The sequence below is a fragment of the Daphnia pulicaria genome, chromosome 1 (assembly GCF_021234035.1).
Source record: "Daphnia pulicaria isolate SC F1-1A chromosome 1, SC_F0-13Bv2, whole genome shotgun sequence".
Taxonomy (NCBI): Eukaryota; Metazoa; Arthropoda; class Branchiopoda; order Diplostraca; family Daphniidae; genus Daphnia; species Daphnia pulicaria.
This window is the reverse complement of record NC_060913.1, coordinates 877,944-886,904: the sequence shown is the minus strand read 5'-3', so window position 1 is coordinate 886,904 and position 8,961 is coordinate 877,944. Positions and strand designations below refer to the sequence as shown.

Here is an 8,961-nt window from a genome sequence, read left to right as displayed (position 1 = left end):
TCAATTACAACATATTTTGTTTTCAGTCAAGAAATTTGAAGTTTATCATAGTATAAACCTTAGCCTAAGTTTATATTATGATAAACTTCAAATTTCTTTTATATATTATTATTTTACCGCGATGCGGCAGACGGTTAAGCAACCCTTTTACCTGACGCTAAATGAATAGAGAAAAAGGCTGATAGACAAATTCTATTAATTGCCACTATTCTGTCACACCACCGTTTAATTCTAGAACTCTTGCTAATCCCTCTGCTAAATTTCATTTTGCGTTCCGTAAAAGGGTTGCTTAACCGTCTCCCGTTTCGCGGTAAAATATTTAGTGATGTTAAAGGGAAGAGTTAAGAAAAGAGGGGGGTAGAGGGGTTTGGGTTAACAAGGAAAAATGCGCACAAATAAAAACCCCTTTCTCTTGTGATAGGCTCACACTACCCGCCAATACAGAGTAAAAAGGCGTATATTTGAGCACAAGGTATACAAACTTTCAGCCACGACTGTATTAGCAGATTTGTTTGTGGAAGACAGAACAGAACTTTCAATAGTCTCAGTGGCCATTGCTTAGGATGTTCTAGTATCCGTCCCACTTGAAGGGACAAAAAAGGATGAAGAGCATCACGGATCATGTAATACCAGAAGTTACCTGGACAAAGTATCAATACAGGAGGCTTAGAGTCTTTGGTAAGTTCACTCATGAGTGACATTTTGCATTAACGATATGATGTTATATTCCTTTGCTTACACTGTGTGTTTATCTGATTTTTAAAATAACTACATTTCAATTATTTCACTTTAGGTGACTGGAATCAGGCAAAAGAAATGGATCAACGTGCAGCTGAAAATGAATCTCACGGCTTGAAGACAACTCATGAAACAAGGAAGAAGAGGTTGGCGAGAAAACCTGTAATATAACTTCCCAGTTCTTTTCTCCTTGGAAATAGCAAAAGAACACATTCTTCATCATACAACGAGAATTCAAGAGCCATTAATCCAATTTCTCCAGTGATTTTGAAACAAAAAAGATCATCTAATAACTTAGAAAATGAACTACAACAACAAATAAACCACAGAACCCAGTTTACTTGACTCCTCTCCTTTTTCCAATGGCGACGAAGGTAAGTTAAATTATATATTAAGAGATAATACAGTTTCGTTTATCTTCTATATTTTTATCATTAGAATCCATTGCTCTTCATCACCCATTTACAGAGTATCATCCCACTCAGCGTGTATAGATGACATCTTAGGCGAGAACAGTCTTTTTCATTCACATAAAAGTAGCATTTACAGTAAACTAAATTTGTTTGTAATATGTAAATCAATCGACAACGACAGGTTACTTGTCATTATAAACATGTTGAATTCCCCTTCGTCAACAAAGTAATTGTTATCTCAATACGCAACTGTTGTGTTCAATTCTGACTTGTTGTTATCTTGTATGTCATTTGTTAACTAATATGTCATGTGTTCTAATGGACAATATAATCAAGTTAAGTGCACTTTACGGATTATTTATTAAAAAATTAAAACGACCAGCAGCAAATAATAGTACAGATTTTATTCCCTACCAATGAACAAAATAGACCCAGTTCACGCACTGGGAAGGTCTTTTGTTCACTTTTGTTCGTGAACTATTCACGCACTGAGGGCGGAAGTAGGATGAAAAATGTACACTCTCTGTTCATGAACAATGTTCATGAACAGGAAACCCACACCTTCACATACACAAATTACTTTGGACTTTCAAATTCATGTCAACCAAAAATTTAGTAAGAAAGAACGAAAAAAATATCAGAGCCTCATTTCTGGTCTCTTCTCGGCTGGTTAAAGCTAATGTTTTGGGGGTATCCGTTATCCCAAATTAAAATTTTGAAATCAGAGCCTTCTGCTCTCTCAGCTCAGTAGTACTTTGAGTTATAATTCCACAATTCCGATCCCTAAAAAGCCTAAAAATTAGATAACGGATTCCCCTGGAACGGAAGTAGGGGGCTCTAGCCTTCCGAGAAGCGACCAGGTTACAAATAAACAATACTTATTTGCAACAGCCCTCACTCGATTTTGTTTTGTTACCCTGCAATACTTTATTCGCTAGAGGCCCTAAAGGCCCGGATTACAGAAACCCTGGGTCAGTATAGGGATAGGGCTAAAAGAATGAGAAAACTAAGAACTAACCAGTGGTCTATATCTTGTCAATAATGCTCTTTACACACGTCTTTTCATTTTTGAATACTCAGCAAAGCAGTTCCCTTGTTACATTTTATGAAATCTAATTCTCTCATTTTTAGGCAAATTGCGAATTTGTGAAGTCATCTGCAAACTGCAATACACTCAAGTTGATTGTTTCGTAAGGTCGATTAAAGAATTCACAGATTGAATTCCCCTTCAAGTCTCATCAGGGGTATAGAGGAATCCGACTATACCCATAGCCTCAGCATGTATGTTGAGAAGAACTCAACATGTAAAAGACAAAACTAGAATTATTAGAAATTTGTTAAAGCTTTGTTGAAACTTTTTGCAAGAACAAATAATTCTACTGAGGTTAATAAGTTTATTTTGTAAGCTCTTCATGGAAAAACAAAACGTTTTTGCATTTTTTTACTTATTGAGAAAACTTATGAATGCGATGGTCAGTCATTCACTTCTCCTCTTGATGATCAGCCTGGTAATCTTTTTCGTCAGCTGCTTCAATTTCATAATAAGGATGACCATGTATTTTAAACAAACATTTTTTTTAAATGTTGAATAGACTTTTTAGTAGAGTAACTTACCCAGCAAATCACATGTTGCTAATCCATATGAAAGGAAAGGGTTGGTAATGACATTTTGGCAAAAAGAATGTACTTTTACGTGGCTTCCTCAATTCAGATTGATCACTACGCAAACACTACGCAATTACTACGCATAATAGGTCAAGTTTCTAGTGTTTGAGTGCAAAGTTCAACTGGAAATATTCTAGTTAAATCCCTTTAAACTGTTACTGGAATTATCAAATTTAAGCTGTTTTTTTATACAGGAGGATTCTGGATACGCAACACGCATAGAAAATTGATGTAACTGACACTTATTTATTATCTATATGATTTTCTAAATATGTGGACAACAACTTTTTCCTAAAAATATATGAATGACGAATTAAAACTTGAACAACAACAATAAAGTACAACTTTAATACTTACAATTTTTAGCGTCTAAATTTATTCAAAAAAAAACAAGTAAAGCTACAAAGAAAGCAGCAAGAACTATCGAAATGACAAGAAAACAATTATTTTTTTAGGGATATCTTACTTCCATCATTAAATAGACAAGTAACTTATTACTTTTTTGTCGGAAATATCCGTAAATCTCTCAAATCCTTACCAGCTATTGCATTCCTTGTCTCATAACTGTGTACATTGAATTTATATTTCGTTCCAGGTACTGCTTTTTGTTCCTTTCTTATAATACACTTCTTAATACTTATTTTTCTCACTTTTTTAGCACAATAAGAAGAAAGGTTTTGACTGTGAACAATATCTTTTAGAGCACGCCAACTTGGTATTTAAAATTGTTGTCCAAGATGCCTATTTTGTACAAATGCCTATTTTGTACACCAACCCGACCATAATGATCTGAAAAATGTATTTTAACACAATTTCAATCGAGTTTCTAGAGAGGTTTTTTAGCTGCCAATAAAAAATCAGGATAACGGTTGGGAGAAAACTCGTGAAAGCTGTGTTGGGCTCAAACATTTCATTTATTTATTTTATTCTTACAATTTCCCTATAACTGTAACACATACTTTTAACACTTAAAATCCTGCTAAATAAAAATTGGTTTGCTTTTGGAAGCAACATTTTACCTATTATTTTGTTAAAGAGAAACATACAATAACTAAGTGTTGGCTGGCACAGAGCTTGGAACTATTCTTAATGACATACCTTTAAGGGCAAAGTTCGAGTAGATGTTTTCATAACTATCCGTTTTTTTAGCATTGAGCTGACTTATCTCTATTTTATCTTGTTTGGACATTTATTCCAGCAAAGTAAACAGACATGCAAATCACTCTATACCTGATAAGGTAATCATTTGCGATGTGTATGGCCCCATGAACAGCCAAAAACTCCATTAATTGCATACATTTTTGCATAATGCACCTTGCTATACTGCATCTACACAGGCCCTTAGTACAAAACCTTGGAAGATATTTTTCCCCGTGTGGATACTACTCAAAACCTTCTATAGATAGCTTTACAAAATCTTTATTAGTGCTCCTAAAGAAATAAATCATTTCTGGCTTCTTCTTCCCATTCCAAAGCCCACCGAGAATTAAGTAATTCTTTCTTGGAAACTCGTTGATGACGTAGTACATAGGCAATATATTGATATTGAAGAAGACTTGTACAGAGGAACTCTTGCATATATTGAATACAGTAATTGATGCACTACATCCTAGACGAAGTAATGTTTAACTGGAAGAGGGCAAAGAAGACTTCAAAAAGCCAACATTAAGAATTACGAACTCCTGCCTAACTAGGAAAGAGTTTGCGACATGCCGTCTCACAGGATTCAACACTGACAAATCAGCAATTCTGAAAGTCAAAAGGACTGCATTAGTTGGTATAAATTTGTAACATTGCAAAAATTTCATACATTAAGATTATTAAGTTACGGGTACGTTATTCGCTCAGTTTTTCTGAACGTTAGATTACCAAGCATTACAATGAAAATTGCCAACCATATCGTGACAATTAACAGGACTAGTTTAACCCAGAGTAAATGATAACAATTTTCAGGATAAAATTGGGTTAAAAGAGAACAACGGAACTTTTGCTTAAGACCAAGCATAGGAAGGGGGTGTTTCTCATAATGGATCGAAGTAATAACGGTGACCTTTTATTCGGGAAATTATTTTTTTGTATATCCTTCAAATAATGAGCCTCTTTTTGTAGTTCATTGTGAAAGTTTTCACCAGGTTCACCTCTTTCACTCGACAGAACAAAATTATTGCTTTAGAATTGATTGGTGAGCTTCTAATATTTAATAAACCTTCTTCATTGCATGGACTGAAATGCTGCAGAGAAGCCATGACTCTTCAATATTCCCCTCCTGCTAGTGAACCTCTTCTGCCCAAGACAGCTGACGTGTGTCAGTTCCATCTGTGGCCTCTGTTGTGGTGTTTGGACATAGTGTTGAGGATATTTCAAGAGAAGAATTGGAAATAATGCAACGGCTACGACCGGGAGATTATGTTTACAATCATTTCGTGGAACGATTAAAATTTCAGTCTCTTCTTGTCTTAAAAAGAAACGGCCAACCCAATTCGCTCTATTTTTAAAGTGTATTGAAATTGTTTTACGTTTGGACAGTGTAAACGATTGTGAGATCTTCATAAGCAGTTACTTGCTGATCTAAGAAACATTTCTGGATTTGATCCGAAACTGCTTCGTTGGTATTCCTTCGATGTATTCATGAATACACACTGAACAGTATGTCAAACCTTCCTTATAAGTCACCTTTACAGCTCTCAAGAACTTAATTCATATGAAAATCTCCTAGCGCCCACTCAATTTATCGGGAGAGTTGCCAATTTTTTCGCAAATCCATCGATGATGTCTTCAGTCAAATTCGGTGCTTCAGGTCAACCTTCCATTTGGTGGAACTGATTTATCATTTCCTGTATGTTTTGGATTCCGTTTCTCATCGGTTGAGCAACCAAGAAAGGGAGCAGCTGGAGGAGAATTACTCAAATTTGTTTCAAGAAAGAACGATCACTGTTCTTCACGCGGCGATCACCAATTTCAAAGTGAAATTAAGGTCTATTAGGCTAATCCTGAGACTCGGAGATGAAGTAACCGCCACCGACGAGAAAGGCCAAAACCCGTATAATTCTTTTGTTGCGCGATTCAGAATTCAGGCGCTTCTCTCCATTCACAGAATCTCCAGTCAAGCCAATCATGGCCGTCCCTGTTACCTGTATCTCAAAAGTGTGTCGAAATTTGGTTCAGATTTGGTCGGTTCAGACGGTGGTGTGGAAGTGTTCGAAAACAGCAGATTACTGATTCTTGAAGAATTGTCGGACCCCCAAATGCTTTCACGCTCATCCAGGTTTGACTTTTTCGTGAAAACACTTCACGACTTGTAAAAATTGTTTTTTGATTCGCGGATGAAACCGGCCGGAAGTCCCGGAAGGGAAGAACATTCCTACGCCAATCTCCTAGCGCCCATCAGATTCATAGGGGGAATTGCCAATTTTTTCTCAAGAGCAACAATGATGTCTGCCACCATTAAGTTTGTGGATATTATTTATTGATTCCTGATTGTTTTCGAGTCCATATCCCACCTTGTCTAGTCCCACTTCCCCACGACTCGAGTTCTACGGTGACAGTCAAATAAGCGCATCATTATAAGAATGGGAGGTTTTTTTGTTATTTAACTCTTTTGCAGAAATCCGGGGCTGTTCGGTCGATTTAACAAACCCGGTTTCCCAACACAGCTGGAAATGGTTGGCAAGTTTGTCGCACATGCCACGGCAACCTCTGACATGAGCCCAAGATAAGAACGAACTTCAAAGTTGGTAGCAAAGGCAACCGTTGAAAATGTTGCCAAAATTGCTACCAACCAGTTGACACTTTGGTGCTTGTTATGTCTCAACCAACCAGCTTCAAAATTTTGCTTCAATATTTGGTAGTTCACCCACTTAAACCCTATCCCCTTCCCCCCAAAAAAAATGTTTTTTTGTTTGTTTTTTTTGTTGATTTTCATATCAATTTTCTTTCTGTACCGTCGAAAGGGGTTATCGGCTGTGGTTTTTGATTATTTACGTTGGGCTTGTGAGACATTTTTGTGATCCAAAATAGTGGCACATCTCCATAACTGGCTTGTAACCAGACATCACCAGGATGGATCAGAGATGAGGGAGTTATTGGTTCTGACCGCGAATGATAGACTGTCTTGAAAAAGAGCAGTGTCATTCGTAAGAAGCTTCATTCGCCGCACATCCCCGAAACACAGTAGATGCTGCGCCCATCACTCCACTGTTGATGAATAATGAAAAAAACGACAAATTTTATTGACAATTTTTTTGGAACAAAGTGTTTTTTCTTTTTCTTTCAGGCGGCCCACCATTTTCCAACCCAACAAGGCATTTCATTTTGCAAATTTAATTTAATTTTTAGATGTTGTGGCTGGATTGCAGACAAAGTATGAAACGATGAAACTAAACTCTGAAAACTACTTCCGCATCTGCTTAAAAAGAAATAAATTGGACGAAGTCGACAACATTGCCAACGACCTATTTCTGCATTGCAAGTCGGGTAAGTAACTAACAATTTTCTCAACATTAGATAAAAAGTAATTTTTCCATTCTTTTTCTTAAATGATGAGAAATAAAATTCTCCGGATTAACATGAAAAATAATTACGACATGGTATTTCCACTGCTTCTTATGCTGCTACACAACTTGTCTTACTTCACTGAAATATGAAACCAATAATTTGAGTATTGACACTTTTGTCACTATAAAAAAATATAAAAAATAAATGTAATTAAAGGTCTGGTGCAATTGTACTGATTTGAGTGTTGTTGTGGTTACTCCAACACCTCTGGACGAACCTTTACCATGAACTCACCCATGTCATCCCTGCGCAGTAAAAAATCGAGCAACCTCAGAAATTTACCATCGTTTCTGTGAAGGTGAACATCGTCATCACATCTTCAGACAGTCAACAGCTTATGGACTGGAGTTCGAGGCATGAAATCCTAGTGGAATATGGGATAATATATGGGAAGATGCAGTTGAGCTCTGTGAACGTGCTGTTGTCCCAGCCCTTGCTATCCCCAGTCCATTTAGTCCCGTATGACTCATCAGATAATGACGATGTCGAAGAAGAAGACCAGTAAAGGTGGCATATAATGGATTCTGCGCTAAGAAAGTAAATTAGTTTCTTTTAATCTTTACTAAGTATATCATAATCCTAGGCAACATGGCATGCTTTACATCAGCATCAGACAACAGTGCAATTATTGCGCAATTTCTCGATTTAAACGTTAAATCCAACTACTTACATTTAACGTAAAACACCAGTTCACCAGTTAAAAAATGGAGGAAAACAAAGAATTGGAAGAAAAGTGGAGCAGCGAAAGGTAATAATTTAGTTCTTAAATAAACTAATTAATTTTGACAACCTTTTTAAATTTCAGGTGTACTCTTGTGAATGACCCTTTTTTAAAATTTTGTAAAATTTTAATCTTGTTTTTTTAAAGAAAGAGGCGATGTTTTTGCATCCACTGGAGACGACGAATCTGATGATAACTGTGAAGAATTTTGGATGTATTGGAACAGTCATAATGTGAACGATGATAATAAAAAAATGATGCTAATGATGAAGGAGATGAAGGTGAGTAAATTTTATATTTAAATTTTTTAATATTTATATTTGCATATTGTCTTAAATTTTTGTCGAAAGGGGAACAAGAGGACTTAAATAAATCTAAGGAGATAGAAAAAAAGGAGCTGAGGAAGAAGACGAAAAAGAAGCAGAAGAAGAATGAGAAAAAAATAGGAATCAAAAGAAGAAGAAGAAGCAAAAGAACAAGAGGAAGTAGCAATTGCTGGTCCCAGCAATTACCAAAAGAGTAAATTGCGATTCAAGAAAAAAAGGCTCTGGCCGAAAAGGCAAAGGAAGAAATTGATGATGTTGCCGACGAGTTATTGCTGCATTGCAACTCGGGTAAGTAACTCTAAAATGTTTTCAACATTATTATATTAAAACCAAATTTTCATTCCTTTTCTTTATAGATGATGAAAAATAAAGAACATATTTCCCCCAAAAACGGTCACTTTGATTGTCCGTAAAAGTCACCATCATCGCATTGTTTTCTTGCTATATGTCGAAATTTCTTGCTGCGTGTTTTTGGAATAAATTCAATGTGATTAAAAATGTAAGTTTTTTTTTCTTCTTCAGCAAGATCTTACTGACAAAATTT

General features: G+C 35.9%; 1 long non-coding RNA gene across 1 annotated transcript; it reads left to right on the top strand.

Annotated features, from left to right (window-relative positions):
* Positions 1-503: 503 nt before the first annotated feature.
* Positions 504-1,496, top strand: LOC124327937. Its single transcript, XR_006916234.1, has 3 exons — positions 504-678; positions 794-1,112; positions 1,177-1,496. It is a non-coding gene; the product is annotated as an uncharacterized LOC124327937 (long non-coding RNA).
* The last annotated feature ends 7,465 nt before the right edge of the window (positions 1,497-8,961 follow it).